This window comes from Strigops habroptila, chromosome 2 (genome assembly GCF_004027225.2).
Source record: "Strigops habroptila isolate Jane chromosome 2, bStrHab1.2.pri, whole genome shotgun sequence".
NCBI classification, from domain to species: domain Eukaryota; kingdom Metazoa; phylum Chordata; class Aves; order Psittaciformes; family Psittacidae; genus Strigops; species Strigops habroptila.
In genome coordinates, this window is record NC_044278.2 from 72,759,331 (window position 1) to 72,780,435 (window position 21,105).

Consider the following 21,105-nt stretch of genomic DNA (forward strand, 5'->3'; position numbering starts at 1 on the left):
GACCAGTGGGATATTCAGCATGATACCAAACTTCAAAATTCCAACCTTGTAGCAGAATTCAGACTCAGGAATACGGTAGGGCCTAACCCCGTTAAAAGGCCTAGTGTTAGATGATTTGACACCTGATTCTCAAGTATCTGGCATCTCCAGTAGAAACCGCATATTTCTACAAAAGCAGCTCTTGACAGGAACATAATATCAGGGCTATGACAGCACATAGTAATAGAGACAGATTTTGTTTAGCTACCAAGAAATTAAAAATTCTGGTTTGTCCTACTGTGCTTCTAATGAAGAAGTGTGGCTGGTTTTCTGCCTGACGCTAGCCACACGTTACATCTGTAGGCAGTATGAGAAATGTAGAAATACAATGTGGCAATGGCCATTACCACGTGTCTGTACATCTTAATTAGGTCCTTGATGTACTGTCCTAAGTGGTCTTTGGAGCTTGAACTCCCCTCTTTCCCCCACACACCATGTTTTGAAGCTTGCTCAAAGCCTTAATATGAGACAAACTTAAGCTCGAGCACAGGAGGCTAAAAAGTAGAGTAGTCATAGTGACAGAGTATGAGGAGGCTTAAACTATAATTTCTTGGCAGGTTAAGGCCTCACAAATCATGCCTGACACTATCTTCCTACCTCTTTTCTTGAACCTTTGTGCTTCTGTGGCCAGACAATGAATTGATTCAGGGAGCTGATTTGGCTTAAAACTTTTTTTTTGTTGACAGATTAGTTTTTGACTGGCCATTCACAAATTCATATGGCAAGAATCCCAAGGATGCACTTCTTTTCACTGTGATGACTATCAAAAGTGTATAACACTTCTCTGTAAGGTGCACACCGTATCTGGACAGAAAGATGTATATTGCATCAAACTTTTTTGAAAGCTGATTTTGAGGTAACAGACCTAGGAAAATGAAAGGACCAGTTTTGACATCTGAAGGTAAATTGTTAAAATAGCAATATATGGAACGCTATGCAGCTAATTAACTTTTACAGCCAATATATAGCCAATTAACTTTTTCACATTTACCATATGTTTATCTTCCTGCAGGGAGTATTTCCAGGAGGAAATCATAATGGGAAATAGTTCTGCTTTTTATGTAGGAATAAGATCTGTTGATGATAGTTACAAATTCTTACATAGCTCATGGTAGCTTCAAAAGAGAGTGCTGTGAAAATCTGAGAAGTGAAATGTACGGATTCAGCTATTAATTTAATGGTATCACAATGTTCGTTTCCATAAGTAGTTAACTATAAATGATCCTTTGTCTTTTTCCAGACAACAACCCAAACCAGTCAGTATCAGCAGTACTCAGAAAAGAACAGGATATCAACTCAGACAACAGCTGGATAAATTATAGTCACACAGTGTTACAGTGTCTCCCTGACTACTTGGGAACAACTATATATTACTCTATATCATACAGTAGCTATACAGTCCCAGGTCAAGTCTCAGTCTGTGTTGTTGAGGTGAAAGCTTTTGCTCAAGCTTATACACGAGGACTTGTCCCCCTAAAATTTTGGTAAGCATCTGCTTTTGTAGACAAATTGTGGTAAATTTTTCACTTCTAAATGATAGTACTGGCTGGTGCTCCTACAGCCTTCCTCTCACACTGCAACCAGAGAGAAATATTCCACTCATCTTGCAAATGTCTGAAACTATTACATGTAGAAGAACTTGGCTGGAATTTCAAATGCTGTCTTGAAATTATAAAACTAAAATACAAAAATGAATGCATTGACCAACTCCAAAGCCTGTGATTGCTTGTGAGCTGTTTGGTAGTGTAGCTCCCCAGTTTATTTTGCAGTCCTGTCCTCTCCCCAAAAGAACTGCTAGAGCACACTGAAGTCTCTTTTTTGCACCTGTGATTGCAACAGATGATCCTCCAATGACAACTGTAGGGACCAAGGACTATGGACATGCCCAGCTTTTGCCTAGACATGCAACTGGAAGATGCTGGACTCCTGGGTCTTAGGGCAGGATTGTAACCTATATGGCTGGGTCACTGGTATGACCTTACTTAGGTGAGGGAAAAGCAGAGCTGTCATTTGTCAACTGAAAGAGGCTTCACTGTCCTAGCAGTAAAAGTGGAAGGAGAAGTAGCTGCTTGGGTTTTCAGGCAGTTAAGTTCTTAGATCAGAGGAAATGGAATGAAAAGGGCTCATGAGGAGGAATTAACTATTGCTGTTGTGAGTTGGTTGTGGTTTATCACTGCCCAGAGTTGAATAATCAGTCCATAATGAAAAAAGATTTGCCAGAAAAGGTGCAGCAGTGTTTGCACACTGGACAGATTTCATTATATTTTTTCAATTTATTCCGATACAATTGCTTATACATTTATTTGATTAACAATAACATTTATCCTTGCATAGTAGTGGCAGGATATTTATTGGAAGAGCTGAGGAGAAGAATATGAAGGATAATTTTAGTTATGTTTGGCTTAATCTTTGATCCTGGAATTGAAGTATATTATTTAAAATACTATTTAAAGTGTCTTACATGATTTTAAGCATAAAATACATAAATAAAAAACATATAAATAACTACTAAAAGACTAATTTTGCAATTATCAGTATTTTTAAAATGTGAAAGAAAATATTCTGATTTCAACACTACAATCTGACAATGAAAGTAGAATATCTAACATGAATAAGATAGGAAAAAGGATTTGTTTAGCACTAAATATTTTCCCCAAATAGCTGTAGGAAATACAGTTATTGTGGGTCAAACTACCACACCTCCTCCCTTTTCTTTTTGAAAACTCTGCCAATCCAACTAATATCATAGAACGATAGGGTTGGAAAGGATCTTAAGATCATCTAGTTCCAACCCCCCTGCCATGGGCAGGGATGCCTCATGCTAATCCATGCCGCCACGTCTCTGTGCTATCTGGCTTTGAAGACTGCCAGGATGAAGCATTTACCACTTCTTTGGTGCCTCACCACCCTCACAGTAAATCAAACACTGTCTTTTTGTCATATGAAAATATTGATTTCATTTGCAAGTTATTGAGCCCTTTCTGGTTTTAACGGAGATAAATATCCAAAACAAACAATAGATTAAAAAGTTTAAAAACATCAGAGAAATAATTTTTTATTTTGAAGACAGAACAAATGATTCACGAAATATATATTTTATATATTTTTATTTAAACGCTTTACTAAATTTGCAAATTATTTTGATTACTCAAAAATGTCACTTCCTGCTGAATTAAGTATTTTTTGGAAAAATGTCACTGAGCACTGAAAATGATCATACATCAACACAATAATTCATTAGTTCAGCAAAACGCTTTTAAGCTTATTTCTACCTCTGTTATTAAGAATCATCTATGAACAGTTCATCCTGGAAAAATAAATTCTCAATCCCAACTGTTTAGATTTGAATGCCTTGAAACCTTTCATGATAGAAGAGAATATAGCTGTATCACCTAGTAGGTACTCCAAGCACACTATAGGATAAGATGAAAATTCAAAATTGTCCTCATACAATGGATAAATACTCTGGAAAAAGATCCTCAACCCGAACAGGATGCAATTCTCCAAATACACTGCAAAGTTCCATACTACTTCACAAAGATAAGAATGACAGGTTTGGTAGCATTATGCAAAAAAGGTAATCAATAGTGATTAATGTCATACAATTGCAAAAAAAAAAATAAATTAACTATAATTGTAATTAGGATATATATAGAGAGGAACACTGTCCCAAAGGCATAGAATGTACCCCTTCTTTGCTTGGTAGAGTTTCTTCTTGTATGGAATGCTTTCACCTGCAAAGAGGGGTAGATCAACAGTAGGTAAAGAGTGTCCAGAAGGCTGCAGTTGTAATGTTCCTGTAATGAAATGCTCCAGCAATGCATTAAAAACATGGTAAGGTACAATTGTGAATGCTGGATATGAAGGAAAACATTCTCGCTGTTTGTTGTACGCAGACTATGTGGGGTTTAATTTCACAAAGGGAAGATCTATTTCGTGTATTATAATATAATATTATATATAGAATCATAGAATGGTTAGGGTTGGAAAGGGCCTTAAGATCATCTAGTTCCTACCATGTGCAGAGACACCTCCACATTAGATCATGTCGCTTAAGACTCTGTCCAACCTGGCCTTGAACACCGCCAGGGATGGAGCATCCACAACCTCCCTGGGCAACCCATTCCAGTGCTTCACCACCCTCACTGTAAAGAACTTCTTCCTTATATCTAATCTAAACTTCCCCTGTTTAAGTTTGAACCCATTACCCCTTGTCCTACCACTACAGTCCCTAACGAAGAGTCCCTCCCCAGCATCCTTACAGGCCCCCTTCAGATACTGGAAGGCTGCTATGAGGTCTCCACGCAGCCTTCTCTTCTCCAGGCTGAACAGCCCCAATTTTCTCAGGAGACTAAAAAAATCTACATTCTGGAAATTTCAAAGGACATGGTTGGTCAGGAATTATAGATAAAATTTATAGAAACTACCATTTGTTTTAATGAAAATCAAGAACAAAACCTGAAATGATTCTGATTATTTGTAACCAGATTTATTGTGACACTTTTCTTCTGTGAATATCTTCTCAAAGGTAGCAAGTTAATTGCATTACCAAAATGTAGGCATTTAAAACTGCCTTGAGACACTCTGAGAATAATTTTTGACATTTAGGTATGTTCTTACCCTTTTGTTCTATAACATTTACAATAAACTTATGGTTTATTATATTAATTAATGCATTTGTTATGTGTTTGGTAATCTTCAAAATAAAATGGAAGAGAAACTGTATGTCTGCACTAAGGACATTTGCAAATTAGAACTGGAGCCATCAGAGAACAACTGTCTATATGACGGTCAAAAGTATTCTTTTTTTCAATTTTCCAAGTTGATTTTAATGTCTATGTTAGAAGAAAACCTATTCTACTGTCAAAAGTGCTTGTAAAAGAACTGAATTACTCTTTTGTCCTGAATTTTCTGAGATGAACTGAATGAGCACTCAGCAGTCACGGATGTTCAGGCCCAGACAGCAACTACAATGCTCAAGTTACAAGTTCAAGAATTAACTGCTGTTCACTTGTCAAATAACTTGGTGCAAATCTGTCTTTAATTCTTCATACACTTTTCCATGAAAGGATTAAACTCTTTTGCAGTTCTCTGACATGGCAATTTGTTTGGCTCGAGGGTTCTTAAGTCTATTGTCTCAAACTACAATGGAAGACTTTGCACTAATAAAGCAAAATTAAAAAAAAAAAAAAAGAAAAGAAAAAGATGGTATTTTTCTACTTGTGTTTTAAGAAAAAGATAAGAATATAACTGCAGGTGACCAGTCATTTTATTTTGACTGACATAATCTTCATTCTTTCAGCTCAAAGTCATCTGCTCCATGGAATGTGCAATAAGTGAAGATTCATTTTAATTGTATACTTAGCAAGTGGCCACATACGTGCTGACAAAATGTCATTAATGGACACTTAGTTTCCTGAAATAATTATTCTAACTTACTTTCAGATAATATCCAACCCTGGGCATTCAGTTGAAACAACAGCTTTGGTTCTGGAAGCCTTATTCCTGTGTTTACTTATTTATTTCAAACCAACTAATGATGAAGTTGCCGAGGTACCTCCAGAGAGGACGCCTTTAACACCGGAGCGGGGGGAAGCACAGCGCCCAGGAGCCTCAGTTCGGAGCGGCAAGAGCGACCGAGAGAGCCTCAAATCCTCGACAGGACTTGCCCAGGAGCCGGCAGCGCAGCTGACGCGAGCAGCTGACTCACAGGGGGCGGCGCCAGGAGTGAAGGCGCCAGCCCTCAGTAGGGAAAAACCAATCCCAGGGAGCGCGAGCGATCAGGGCGTGGCAGTTGGCGCAGGCCGGGCGAGCGGGATGGTAAGCACTCGCCTCAGGAGCAGGGCCCGCTCTGGGAGCTCTGCCCCGGCGGTGGCCAGCGTAGGCACCCAGACAGAGCCGATGAGAGGGGAGGCTGCGGCGCAGACCTCGGAGTGTAGAGGGTGCCTCGGCTGATCTCTTAAGGCGAGGGAGCGCAATGGGCAGGGCTGCACTGGGTGCGCCCTGGTGGAGGTCCTCCTGCAGCAGGTGGCTGAGTTGCGGGAGGCTGTTGGAGAGCTAAAAGATGCCAGGGAAGCTGAGGGGAAGCTGGGCTGCTTGCTCCAGGCCCAAACTGTGCAGGGGCTGCAAACGTCCAGCACTGCTCATATAGGAAAGAAGGAGGGCAGCAACCCAGGAAGCTGGGAATTAGTCACGAGGAAAACGAACAAAAAAAGGAGGAAGAGGGCAATTAATGACAAGGGGCTTCCTCCTAAATCTGATGTCCCCACCCAGAGCCGCTTCGCAGTTCTGCAGGGGGCTAATGAGAAAGAACCCACCACACCTAATGAGCATCCTGCTGATGCACCAGTAAAGAGGATCACTACTGGTGCCTCCAGGAAAAAGCGGAGGGTCATAGTAGTAGGGGACTCTACTTTGAAAGGAACAGAGGCACCCATCTGCCGGCCTGATCCAGTCTCGAGGGAGGTGTGTTGCCTGCCAGGGGCTTGGATCAAGGATGTTGCTGAGAGGCTGCCTGCTCTAGTAAGTCCTGCTATTACCCTCTTCTAGTGGTCCATGTGGGTGCTAGAGATATAGATAGCAGTAGCCTGGAGAACATTAAGAAGGACTAGAGAGCCCTGGGAGAGGTGGTTAGGGGCTCTGGAGCTGAGATAGTTTTTTCATCGATTCTCCAGGACAAAGGGGAGGACCTTAAAAAAGCTAGGCGCGTTTGGCAGGTTAATAAATGGTTAGAATGGTGGTGCCATAGTCAGGGGTTTGGCTATTTAGAACATGAGGCTCCATTTGGGAGGCCAAATCTCCTGGAGGCTGGTGGAGCTGGTCTGACAAAGAAGGGGAAGAGCTATTTTGGTAGGAGGCTTGCCAGGCTGGTCAAGAAAGCTTTAAACTAGATGCGTTGGGGGAGAGGAGCATTGATCCATCCCAACACTCCTGGTCAGTTGCCAGCACCTGTAATAAGTGCTTGGAGCGATGTAGAGATGTTCCAGCTGCCCCAGCCATTGAGTCGGCTGCATTTGGAGCTCGGCTAAGGTGCCTCTATACAAAACGCCCGTCGTATGGGGAACAAGCAAGAGGAATTAGAGATGTGTGCAAGGCTACTGGAATACGATGTCATTGGTATCACAGAAACGTGGTGGGATGGCTCCTACGACTGGAGTGTCGGAATGGAAGGTTACAGGCTGTTTAGAAAAGACAGGCCAGGCAGACGGGGAGGGGGTGTTGCTATCTATGTCAGTGATAGACTAGAGAGTATGGAACTCTGTCTGGGGACGGGTGATGAGGTAACAGAGTGTTTGTGGGTCAGGATCAAAGGGAAAACAGCAATGGGGGACATTACGGTGGGGATCTGTTACAGGCCGCCTGATCAAGAGGACTCTGTGGATGAAGCGCTCTACAGACAGATAGGAGCAGCCTCATGCTCGCAGGCCCTGGTCCTCATGGGGGACTTCAACCATCCTGACATCTGTTGGAGGGACAGTACGGCCCGGCACAAGCAATCCAGGAGGTTCCTCGATTGTGTGGAAGACAACTTCCTCTTTCAAGCAATAGAGGAGCCGACGAGGAGAGGTGCCATGCTTGACCTCATGCTCACCAACAGGGAAGGACTGGTTGGAAATGTGACGCTCCAGGGCAGCCTTGGCTCTAGTGATCACGAACGAGATGGTTGAGTTTGAGATCCTCAGGACAGTGAGAAGAGCATGCAGCAAGCTCACTGCCCTGGACTTCAAGAAAGCAGACTTTGGCCTCTTCAGGAACCTCCTTAGTAAGGTTTCATGGGATACAGTCCTAGAGGGCAGGGGGGCCCAAGACTGCTGGTCGATATTCAAGGATCACCTGCTACGTGCTCAAGAGTGTTGCATCCCGACTAGAAGAAAGTGCAGCAGGAGGGCCAGGAGACCTCCATGGATGGACAAGCAGCTGCTGAGGAAACTTAGAGGGGAAAAAAGAAGCTTATAGAAGGTGGAAGCAAGGACAGGCGGCCTGGGAAGAATATAGGAGCATTGCCCGGGAAGCTAGGGACCAGGTTAGGAAAGCTAAGGCCCAGCTAGAATTAAGTTTGGCAAGGGATGTAAAAGATAACAGGAAAGGATTCTATAGATACGTAGCAAATAAAAGACAGACTAGGGACAATGTGGGCCCTCTCCGGAAGCTATGAGGAGAACTGGCTACCATGGATTTGGAGAAGGCTGAGGTTCTTAATGACTTCTTTGCCTCCATCTTCACCAGCAAATGCTCTGACCACACCACGAAAGTCTTGGAAAGCAAATGCAGGGACTGTGAGAATGAAGACCTTAGGCCCACTGTAGAAGAGGATCAGGTTCAAGACCATCTTAAGAACCTGAAAGTGCACAAGTCCATGGGACCTGATGAAATCCATCCACGGGTCCTGAAGGAGCTGGCGAATGAAATTGCTAAACCACTGTCCATCATATTTGAAAAATCGTGGCAGTCAGGTGAAGTTCCCGATGACTGGAAGAAGGGTAATATAACCCCCATTTTCAAGAAGGGGAAGGTGGAAGACCCAGGAAACTACAGACCAGTCAGTCTCACCTCTGTGCCTGTCAAAATCTTGGAACAGTTTTTCCTGGAAAACATGCTAAGGCACATGAAAAACAACGAGGTGGTTGGTGACAGCCAGCATGGCTTCACTAAGGGGAAATCCTGCCTGACCAATTTGGTGGCCTTCTATGATGGAGCCACGGGACTGCTGGACAGGGGCAGAGCAGTTGATGTCATCTACCTGGACTTGTGCAAAGCGTTCGACACTGTCCCGCATGACATCCTTTTCTCTAAATTGGAGAGACATCAATTTGATAGATGGACCACTCGGTGGATAAAAAACTGGCTGGATGGCCGCACGCAAAGAGTTGTGGTAACTGGCTCGATGTCCAGTTGGAAACCTGTAACGAGTGGTGTCCCTCAGGGATCGGTGTTGAGACCTGTCCTGTTCAACATCTTTGTCAGCGACATGGACAGTGGGATTGAGTGCGCCCTCAGCAAGTTTGCCGACGACACCAAGCTGTGTGGTTCGGTTGATACGCTGAAGGGAAGGGATGCCATCCAGAGGGCCCTTGACACGCTTGTGAGGTGGGCCAATGCCAACCTGATGAAGTTTAACCAAGCCAAGTGTAAGGTCCTACACCTGGGTCGGGGCAATCCCAGGCACAGCTACAGGTTGGGCAGAGAAGAGATTCAGAGCAGCCCTGCAGAAAAGGACTTGGGGGTGTTGGTTGACGAGAAGCTTAACATGAGCCGGCAGTGTGCGCTTGCAGCCCAGAAAGCCAACCGTATCCTGGGCTGCATCAAAAGAAGCGTGACCAGCAGGTCGAAGGAGGTGATCCTGCCCCTCTACTCTGCTCTCATGAGACCTCACTTGGGAGTACTGCATACAGTTCTGGTGTCCTCAACATAAAAAGGACATGGAGCTGTTGGAGCGAGTCCAGAAGAAGGCCACGAGGATGATAAGAGGGCTGGAGCACCTCCCATATGAAGACAGGCTGAGAGAGTTGGGGCTGTTCAGCTTGGAGAAGAGAAGGCTGAGTGGAGACCTCATAGCAGCCTTCCAGTATCTGAAGGGGGCCTGTAAGGATGCTGGGGAGGGACTCTTCGTTAGGGACTGTAGTGGTAGGACAAGGGGTAATGGGTTCAAACTTAAACAGGGGAAGTTTAGATTAGATATAAGGAAGAAGTTCTTTACAGTGAGGGTGGTGAAGCACTGGAATGGGTTGCCCAGGGAGGTTGTGGATGCTCCATCCCTGGCAGTGTTCAAGGCCAGGTTGGACAGAGCCTTGGACCCCGTGGTTTAGGGCAAGGTGTCCCTGCCCATGGCAGGGGGGTTGGAACTAGATGATCTTAAGGTCCTTTCCAACCCTTACTATTCTATGATTCTATGATTCTAAGTATGTTAATTGCTGGCAGCCTCTCTCACTATGTTGCTTTAGTAACGATTGCAGAAAACTGATCACTGAATAAATGTTTGTTATTAATAATAATCAAACACACCTGGAAAGTGCATCTTTGTTTTCTGTTGTGTGGAAGATACACACAACACAGGTACAATTTTATTTAGGAAAGAAAATGGCTAGCTTTGACTTTGGAATGAAATGGAATAGAATCCCTGAAGGTCACAGCACATGCTAAACCACAGGGTGATCCTGCCGTCAAATTTCTTTCTTGATGCATGAAGCTGAAGTACACATCTATCATGGTTTGCATATTTCTCATTAGCACTCAGCTTGACAAAATTAAGAGATTTTAAGTGGGGTTGTACACAGTTTTCTTTGACCCTCAACATTATAAGCATTGAAGATTCTGAGTACTGCCACTCTTCTTCACATTTGTTTCTCAAATTCTTCCATCGACATGTCACACTCTTCATATGACTTCTGCTTACAACACTCCTCACAAACTAATACCTTGACTTTATATTACGTTCTGTTGACTTATTCATCACAACAATGTTGCAGATTAGCTGGGACAGTAGAGATGAGTCATTGAAAAAGGGTAGACGTTCATTCTTTTTACACCCAGGTTTTGCTGACTATTTTTACCTTTGCTGGGGAAAATTACTTTTTTAAATCTACATTTATTATTATATTAAATGAAAAAATAATGAGCATAGATGTAGTATATCTAATCCTTTATTCATCTTGGTTTTTTCTTTTTAAAATTCTAACATACTTTGTTCTCATTTATTAGCTTGATCACTATTTCTGTTCTATGACATTATAGCAGTTCACTATTCTAAAACAGAATTGTTTTTTCATATTTCATTAATTTTGTTCTAATTTCAATGTGTTTTTTATAGGTGTTGCTATGAAAATTGTAGTGCTGTTAGTACAAAAAATTTTATACCAAAAGATGTGCAGCATTCTATTTTTCTTTCATGTAAAAAAGCATGTCAATATTGTTTGTTTTTACAATAAGTAGTGCACCACTGGAGCTAAAATCTTTGGATTTGACTTTTCCTCAGCTCTATTGTATTCTCCTCACTCCAATTTCACTTTTTGTTATTCGTTTTTAGACTGGTTTCAACAATAATTAACTCTTGTAAGCAGTTTGAAAGGTGAACCAGATTAAGAAACAAACAGAAATACATTAAAAAGTTTTGTTTGGGTTGCCTGAATGTATTGATTGGCAGGTATTAGGTATTCAAGAAAGCACAAAATGCAGCTGAGTATACTTATACAACCCTTTAAAGACAAAAAGCTTATAGTTGAGCTAAGAATGGGTAGTCAGATATAGGATGCAGAGAAGGAAGCAACATGATCAAGCTGAGCACAAGGAGAATGATCTTTGCAAGAGCATTTTGAGTGGATATTTTTGCCCAATACTGCAATTTTCAAGGCAAAAAAAGATCAGTAATCAAAGTGAGAGATGAAGTGAAATCAAGTTCTTCACTTGTTTTCTTTTGTGGGTGGATAAGAAAGGCTTTGACTTAGAAACATTATGCATAAGAAATCTGGAAGCTACAAGGGCAGCCATATATTTATTAGCTATAACTGACATTATATCCACTTCTCTTGCAAAAGTTGTGTCAGTTATTTCCGGTATTCCAATTATATTGCCTTCTTTCACTGCCTTTTTGTACATTTAGGCTTAAATGTACAAAATGTGTCTTAAAATATTCACTTTTGATCTTTTTATTGACCAGATGACCTTCAAGGCTCATGGAACTGGCAGAGGCAGTTGGGCTGAAGTGGGACTCGAAGACGATATGCAAGCAGAGACGGACCTTGAAGGCACTACTGGACCCTTAATGGGCCTGTACCAGGACACATTACGCTGGTTGCACGACAATTGCTGAGGAATAGTGCTGAATGCATATTCTCAAGATATTCCTCGAGGTGATCCAGGGAAGTCATTTAAAAGCAGCCTAGGAAGAGATATGACTTAGAGCAGATATGAAGCCTAAATCTGGTCCAGGACGTGGATTAATGTGAGGTGGAATGTACTGCTTCAAGGCTGACTGGACAGTCCCAGGGATCAAATGCCAGTCAGGGCTGTAGTTAGGCGGCTGAAGGTACATCTACAATGCTCAAAAAAGAGATTAAAGATAAGTCAAGTCTGATTTATGTTTTCAGTTAGGGACAGGGTTATTTATAACACAACATTCTTGTTTGATGTTCCTGTCTACATTTAATTTTATTTCTGATAGTAATATCTCTTGTTGCTGTTATTCTTCTGAGCCCTGCTCATTTTTCCTTTCCTAGTAATATATAATGTATTTTTGGGAGGTCCTGCTTACACATAAGTATTTTCATTTGGTAGATGTCCGTTTTACTTAAAGGAATAGCTACAGAAATGTTTTGCAGAGGTAACATTAAGGCACCGTTCTGTTTAAAAAACAGTTCTTGATATCATAACAGGAAGTAGTTAAAATAATACATTTTTAAAATATAGTGATAATTGACATCGTTTAATAGTTTAGCTATGATGGAGAAATTCCAAATTTCTTTGGGTAGTTGATAAGATGCCAGTTTAAGATTATTGTAAAGAGAATGTCCTTTTCAAATGGGATATGAAGACAGGTTGCATTTTAATTGAGGGATGCTAAAAGAAAGGTGCTACAGATCAAAAACTATTTCAGATGTAATACTCCAGAAGAAAAAAAGGGACTGAATTTATGGGGCAAGAAAGGGAAGCTATGGAAATCAGTCTAAAAGGTAACTGGGTGACTTGCCTAAATAAATTATGAAAACAGAGGGCTTGTTAGAGTACTGGGAGTATATATATTATAGAATGCTTACAAAAGGGAGTTGTTCTTACTTATGTTGTGTATTATTCTCAGCAGCATGAAATTAATCAGTTCAGTAAGGCTGAATAATTCTAAAGGCAGCATTTCTCTCTTTCACAGGTTAGATGTCTGAGTTAGGTGTCTAAGTCAGAAGCTGTCATCCAAATTCTTTTTGGTGATGATGGAAAGAAACAAGCACCTGCAGATCAATCTGGCCTGTCTTAGGTATCTGTGTCAGGGTGAACTAAATTTTATTTTGGAGCTCTCTTTCTGTCTGCCACCAATAAACACTGATGATGACAAACTTAAATAACATTTTGGATGTCTATAGTCAGATGAGAATAGTAACCCTCCCTCCAGGTCTCCTACCTATATTCATAAATGCTTGTATGCACACCCTTCTCGTTCTTCAAAGTGGGATATTATCCCCTCACCTAGTACATTTCTGCTTTCAACCCTTCCAAAGCTGAAAAGCAAAAGAGAAGCAGAACGGTGAATAAAGAGCTTTAATGGGACTAAGAAGAGAGAGTTTCTAGTTCTTCCATGAACCAGATAAAAGGAGTAGAACTTGAAAAATAGGTAAGTAATCTGAGAAAATGGGATAAGCTGGGCAGGAAATAACTTTATTTTGAGGCAACATTAAAAAAAAAAAGTAATATCACAAAATATTTAATATTAATAAAACTAAAAGTATTGGGGTTTTTTTTGAAAAAGTTCACCCCCCCCAGGTTAATATTTTTTAATGTAATTATTTTGTTTAACTTTTTATTATTACTATTGTTTTCACTCATTTTTCACAAAAGGATCAGAAGGAAAGGGTTCTCAATATGTCAGTCAGCAAGAAAATTGTTAAAAGCTGCTATGTCCTTAAAGACAGCTTCATAAGGTAAAGGATTTTTGACTGTTAGAGGATTCCGCTTTCACTAAGCTAGCCCATGGTTTCGTAAAAAACGTGTAGTGTATGCATCTGGATTTTTTTCACTTTCTTTTGGATGTTTTACTTTGTTATAAGGCTTGATTATGTTCTTCAGATACAAAGAAAACCATATGATCCCATGAAGACTTCTTTCCATCAGTGTAGGTTAAAACGATGTGCACATTTTCAAATCTGGATAGGCTTTCGTACCAGTCTGGCTGTGATGTTTCAGTCTTGTGCATTAGTCTGAAAGTTGGGTGTCAGCCAGAAAGTTTAAATACACGAGAAAGTTCCCACAGGGTAAGAAGTTAATGAAAGAAGGCTAAGCTAGCTCAAATTACCACAAGCTAAGAGCTTGTATACAGGCAGCTGCCACAGATCAGCTGAGGTGCGTGAAGATGTTGCACTGCAATGGCTTATTCATTTGTATAAGTTCTTGACGGTGCTTTGAAATCTGCTGTATTTTGGTACAGTAAGCATCATAGGTTGTAAATGCATAGTTAATAGACTACTTCTCTACTTACCTTTTACCATTCAATTTCCTCTGGCTGAATGGCATGAAACTATGCATTTTAAAAGAAACGCACTCATGATTGAGTTGTGTTGATTTCAGTTGAAGTCCTTAACTGATTTGTATTATTTTGTCCAGTATTACATTACTAATGTGTATGTAGAATGATACATTGTAGTGATATAACGTCAGTTATTAATAATGAGTCAGGTTAGAAGAAGTTAATTTAATACTCAATCCACATTTTCAATTTATTCTTTCTTTAGCGCACAGCCTGGTAATGTTCCATGTACAAGCTGTATGTAGCAGGTCACTAGCAGTAGAGTGAATTATTTCTTACCTCCAAGCTTGCTGCCTGAACAAAATTTAGATATTTAGGATGTGCCTTCCTCATACTGCTCTGACCCTGTTTATTCAGTGACTGGCAGAGTCACTTGCTCGTCTTGTGCTGCCTGGCTGTTAGACATCATGAGAACACATTTTGAGCCTGCCAGTTTTACCCTACCAGAGACTAAAGAGTAGTTCAGGCTTCCCCACTTCTACCTCTGAACTGCAGCATAGCTCAAGCAAGCCCATTTTCCTAAAGTGCAGCATGATTACATGTTCATCTGTTTTAAGTGCTCTGCACATGCAGAATGTTATGAAAGGGAAAACTGGACTGTCCTATAAGATGTAGTCCTACACTCTATACATACAGTCTACACATACAGTCTGCACTGCCCCCAGTTCTGTTTCCATAAAGAGTGTCTGAAATAATGTAGGGCTGTGATGCAGCTCACCAGAATGGTGTCTTAGTGTGAAAACAGTGGTGTTTGTTAGTTGCATGCCTTGGGGAAGGGATAAGGGTTTTCAGGTACGTTTGAGACTGCAAGATGTCCTTGGATCGTGTTGGGGGATGTGGAGAGTGGAAGAAAGCAATCCTGTTACAGTCTTGTCCTTATGCCTTTGGGAATTGACTAAATCAAGATTCCAGATTGAATCTTAAAGAAAGCTGGCTAGGACAGTTGAATAGTGAGCTAGTGGAGGAGTTGCAGTTATGTGGTGTGATAATCAGGGGCCAGTGCTTGAGTTTGCTCCCAAGCCTCTTTTGCATTGCAATGTAAACAACATGAAGTTCTTCTTTAGGACTCAGAAGAATATGGGTGACCTGAATCATACTATTAATCTACTACCCACTTGTAAAAAGCTCTGTAACGCTTTTAGGCTGACATAGTGATTCCTTGATAGCTTTAAAATACACTTTCAAACTACCACAGGGATGATTATCATTCATCCCTATGAGGTTGTGAGACATAATGTACAGGGAACACTCAGCGGATTCAGTGCAGCAAACGGCTACTGTTATGAACAAAAAAAAATAACCTATCCCAAGCAAGAGTTGCCACTGTTTCTTTACCATTTTGGAAAACTCTCCAATGTTTAGGTAAATATCCTTCAAGGAGGTCAGGATCCTACTGTCCTGCCAGAGCTGGTCATTAAACCACAAAGCCTATCTTTTCCTTTTTCTCTTCCTCCTTCTTTTTTTATCTCTCCCTCTTTGCCTCTGTGAGGTTTCTGGAAGACAATATTAACGACTCAGTTACTTTGACAAACCATGAGAGATTTTCTCTAAACTGCCATACCTGCAAAGAAGCTGGAGAAAGCTGTTCTGTACAGCTTCAACCAGAATAGATTATCATTAAAATTTGAGTGGCATTGTCCCTATCTAGTAAATACAGCACTGACAGCCTATGGTGTATTACACTGTGCTCTCTTCTTCCCCTGTAAAACAGATGGGTTTTAAACACCAAATGAACACATAGCCTTAAAAGGCAGATTCTCTTTGCAGTGCAGTGTACATTGCCCTCATTACCCTCTCTGATATCGCTTCACTGATATACATATATTTAAATTGCAATAAAAAATTATTTCAGAATTTTACTTATGAGCCATAGGTGATACCAATAAATTCAGCAGACTCTGGGAACTCTCGGGAGAGACTGAGGTCAGCTGTAGTGCACAGCATTAGGAAGGATGAATCACTCCCATCTTCCCATTTATCAAGGCTGATATCCATGACAGGCTGAAGGAGAACCAACAGTCATAGAATATTTAGCCCTTGAATTAAAAGAGAATTTTGAATGTTTGCTATCAATGCCTACCCAAAACTGCCTTTCTCTTGGTCTGTTTTTTGTCAAATACTGGTGAAATACTAGCCCAAGTTTGTTTTTATGTAATATTAGCATTGCAAATATGCTTTCTATTCAGACATTTCAGATCTTTTCAGTTAATCGCAGAATTACATGTCTGAACTATGTCTGTATATCTTAGACTTCATAAGTAAGGAAGATGGGAGTTTAAATACAGTAATGAAAGAAATTTTGGTTGGTCCCATCCAGTGCAAACAGAGCAACTGGTCAAATTCTCAGATGCAGTTATACTTGATTGTGACACACGATAGGATTTTTGACACTGCAGCTTATTGAATGCAGCCTGAAATCTCTGGAAGCATTCAACTGCTGGACAAGGGAATAACTTGTACCATTAAAACCATGGAGTCATGCTATGTATGAACCTTTAAAAAAACTCCAGAGAGCAGGAAATATATTTCAGATCTGAATTAATAAGTCTTGTTGAAAAACAGGCTACGTTGAAATAGTGTACAGTTGCAGCTGAATAGCATAAACCATTAACAGATTCCAGTGGTGAGACACTGGAACAGGTTTCCCAGAGTAGATATTTCCATGTTTCTAGCAGTGTTCAAGGCCAGGTTGGACAGGGCTTTGAGCAACCTGGTCTAGGGGAAGGTGTCACTGCCCATGGCAGGGGGGTTGGAACTAGATGGTCTTTAAGGTCCCTTGAAACCCAAACCACACGATTCCATGATTTTATGATTCTTTGTTTCTTTTGACTTCAGCTTCCCTGATGCAGACTAGGGGAAGTTTCTTCTGGGGAAAAAAGTCAAGAGATATCAGATGAAAATAAATACTATACATGGCATAATTATTATGTTACCAGTCACACAGTAACCCTCCCTCAAAGGGGAATATATTGCAGTATTCATTTACAAGATCTTTTAACAGTCTTGTATGCTAAATGTCATTTTGATTTGGTATGATATACTGTTTTGTTTTGAGATGATTCTTCTTTGCAGTTTAATTTTATTAACGCAGCAAGTTAGAGAATGATGTTCTGGATCCACATAGTGAATTATTCATTGCAGTTCAAATATTAAGTTGCCATCAAATGCTTTCTGATCTGCATTACATAAAGTCATGCTGAATCTCTAATGTCTGGACTGCCTGTGTAATGAAGAACCTCTCAGACAGTGTTCAATCAAAATACACTTGAGAGAAAGCAGACACTGTATTTTGATGAGCATCATGAGTACCCCGTAGTTTTCTTTTGTTTGTTTGGTTTTGTTTCCTAAGCAGGAATAATCCAGAGATCACCACATCTTTTCTTCTTAGAAGTGCCTGCTCAAGGACAAAAGTTCTTATTTAAAGTTATTATAATTACATCAATTCGTGAGTTTCTAGGGCTTCTGCTACTGGTAAAGCAGTTAAAATAATGTCTTACAGATCTCTAATTTCTAAGGCAAAGACCATACTCTCACTATTCTATGTAAGAAATGTGCTGCTGCATTCAAAAATCAAAACATCTCTGTAATACAGCGTTAGATCACAGTCAGAAAGACTGTCTTTAATTTTCTGTATTCTCTTAGAAAATAAAAATATAAAACCCCAGAACTCATATGAACAAAAACATAACTTGTAAAAAGCTGAAAATATAATGAGATAAATAAGATATTAAGTAAAATGTTTAAGAAGTCTAAGTCAGAAGAAGGAAATGTTTTTATACTGAATATATTGCTTTTTCTTTCAAAAGCAATTGTTTTTTCTTATTCCTTTTTTCTTTTAAACGTGCTATCTTACAATTTTAATTTTTATTTTCATGTCTGAATGACCTGGCCTCTGTTTTAGTATTTCGGTTTCATGGGCACAAATAATGGAAGACAAAATTTGGATCAGTCAGATGCACCTGATCTTTTTGTTTTGCTTCTTTGTCTTTGGAGGTCTGTGAGAGAAATTGCAGTCAGAAGTAAAGCTATGCTTCGTGCTGCGCGTTTAGCTGTTTCCATGGTCAGTTTTACATCTTTAAGCATTTAGAAACAAGGTTGTCCTCGTGATACACTGCAATTCCTAGTCAGTTTTAGTAGCTTTTAAGCTGTGATTCAGCGTTAAGTCACTAGGTGGCATGTGGCAATGAAGTTAATACTGGAAAGTTCTGGTGAGTGCAGCTGGCACTGGGAGCCTTGGAATAAACACGTCAATGTATTGCCATCTGCCTCTATTTTATTCACTTGTTAAGTGAATAAAACAACAGACCATAGTTGTCTATTGCTCAGCATGATTTTACTCATAAATGATACTAAAATGTGTTCCAATATTTCCTGTTGGTAACTTTATGAAAAATCATTCTGTGTGCCTGATAGTTGTAGAAATTGAGTCTTTTCCACCTCTCTCATCCTCTGCCTGCTGAAAGCAGACACAGTCTGCTTCTTCCTGACAACAAAAATAAATTATACAGAAATAAAACTACAAGTTAGGGACATGTTGGGGTGTCGTGGTTTGAGCCCAGCCGGTAACTCGGAACCACGCAGCTGCTCGCTCGCTCCCTCCCCTTCTTCCTCCCCCTGCTCCTGGAGGGATGGGGAGGAGAATCGGAAGAATGTAACTCTCACGGGTTGAGATAAGAACAGTCCAGTAACTAAGGTATAATACAAAACCACTACTGCTACCACCAATGATAATAATGATTCGTGAAATAACAAGGGAAGAGGATACAGTTGCTCACCACCCGCCAACCAATACCCAGCCCAACCCGAGCAGTGATCTGGGCCTTTCGGGTAACTCCCCCTAGTTTATATACTGGGCATGATGTGCCATGGTATGGAATACCCCTTTGGCTAGTTTGGGTCAGGTGTCCTGTCTCTGCTTCCTCCCGGCTTCCCCTCCTCCCTGGCAAAGCATGAGACTGAGAAAGTCCTTGGTCGGAGTAAACATTACTTAGCAACAACCGAAAACATCGGTGTTATCAGCATTGTTCCCAGGCTGAAAGTTAAAAAACACAGCACTGCACCAGCTACTAAGAAGGAGAAAAATGACTGCTATAGCTGAACCCAGGACAGTATCCACCCCTTATTCCATACCATTCACGTCATGCTCAGATCCCACATCTCTCAACACACCATCGCCCCTGTCCCATATATACACATATATATACACCCACACTCGCACACAAAGAGAAAGATATCATTCCCTAGTCCATGGACCAATCCCTATAAAATTGCTGAACTCATCCAGTCCTTGACGTCAGGCTCCACCTCTTGTAATAGTCTTTCGGGGCAGGAAGGACGGTGTGTAGTGTTGGGTTGTTGCCTGCTGATGACACCACCCAACTCGTCTGGTTTCCTCAAAATTCATTCTTTGTTGAGGTGATGATCGGAGGGAAGTCAGGGTCAGTTGCTGGCGACTTGAAGATATCTAGCTGGTGGGCTATAAAAGTGTTATAGAGCAGGCAACAGCATACAATTGAATTCATTGGCTGTTTTCCCCCAGAATTAAATCCCCTTGAAGTACACATCGGACTTCCCCGTCTTCCCACATTACCCACCAAGTATATCCAGGTCCCTGAGCAAAAGCAACCCCACGAGTGGGTTTGCCTTTACCTGAAGCAGGAATAACCCAGACTGTCTTCCCTAACAAATTCTTTACGTGCACCACAGGAACTTTATCTCCCTCTAGAGTACGTAAAAGTTCTGATTGGGCTGGGCCAGCCCTGTTGGCAGATCCCCTACTCTTGACCAACCAGGTGGCTTTTGGTAAATGTGTATCCCAGTGTTTGAAAGTCCCACCACCCATTGCTCTCAGTGTAGTTTTTAACAGCCCATTGTACCATTCGATTTTCCCAGAGGCTGGTGCATGGTAGGGGATGTGATATACCCACTCAATGCCATGCTCTTTGGCCCAAGTCTCTATAAGGTTGTTCCAGAAATTGAGTCCCATTATCTGACTCAATTCTCTCTGGGGTGCTGTGTCGCCACAAAACTTGTTTTTCAAGGCCCCGGATAGTGTTCCGGGCAGTAGCGTGGGACACAGCGTATGTTTCCAGCCAGCCGGTGGTTGCTTCCACCATGGTAAGCACATAGCGCTTGCCTTGGCGGGTTGGTGGAGCTTTCTGCCAGAGGCTCCAGGTAGGACCATTCTCCCCAGCTGCAGTATAGAGCACATTTTTCACATCTGGCCCGGCCCAGACTGGTCCAAGGGCTACTGGATGAACTATTTCTCGTTTAATTTGTTCAAAGGCTTGTTGCTGCTCAGGGCCCCATTTGAAATCATTCTTCTTCCGGGTCACGTGATAGAGAGGGCTTAAAATTGAACTGTAATTTGGGATGTGCATTCTCCAGAACCCCACAACACCTAAGAAATCTTGTGTTTCTTTCTTGTTAGTTGATGGAGACATTGCTGTTATCTTGTTGATCATGTCTGTGGGGATCTGGCAACGTCCATCTTGCCATTTTATTCCCAAAAATTGAATCTCCTGTGCAGGTCCCTTGACCTTATTCGGTTTTATGGCAAAACCGGCCTTCAGCAGGATTTGGATTATCTGCCTCCCTTTCTCAAAAACTTCTTCCGCTGTATCACCCCACACGATGATGTCATCAATGTATTGCAGGTGTTCTGGAGCTTGCCCCTGTTCCAGTGCAGTCTGGATCAATCCATGGCAGATGGTAGGGCTTGTGTTTCCCCCCCTGGGGCAGTCGGTTCCAAGTGTACTGGACGCCCCTCCAAGTGAAAGCAAACTGTGGCCTGCATTCTGCTGCCAAAGGGATCGAGAAAAATGCATTGGCAGTATCAGTTG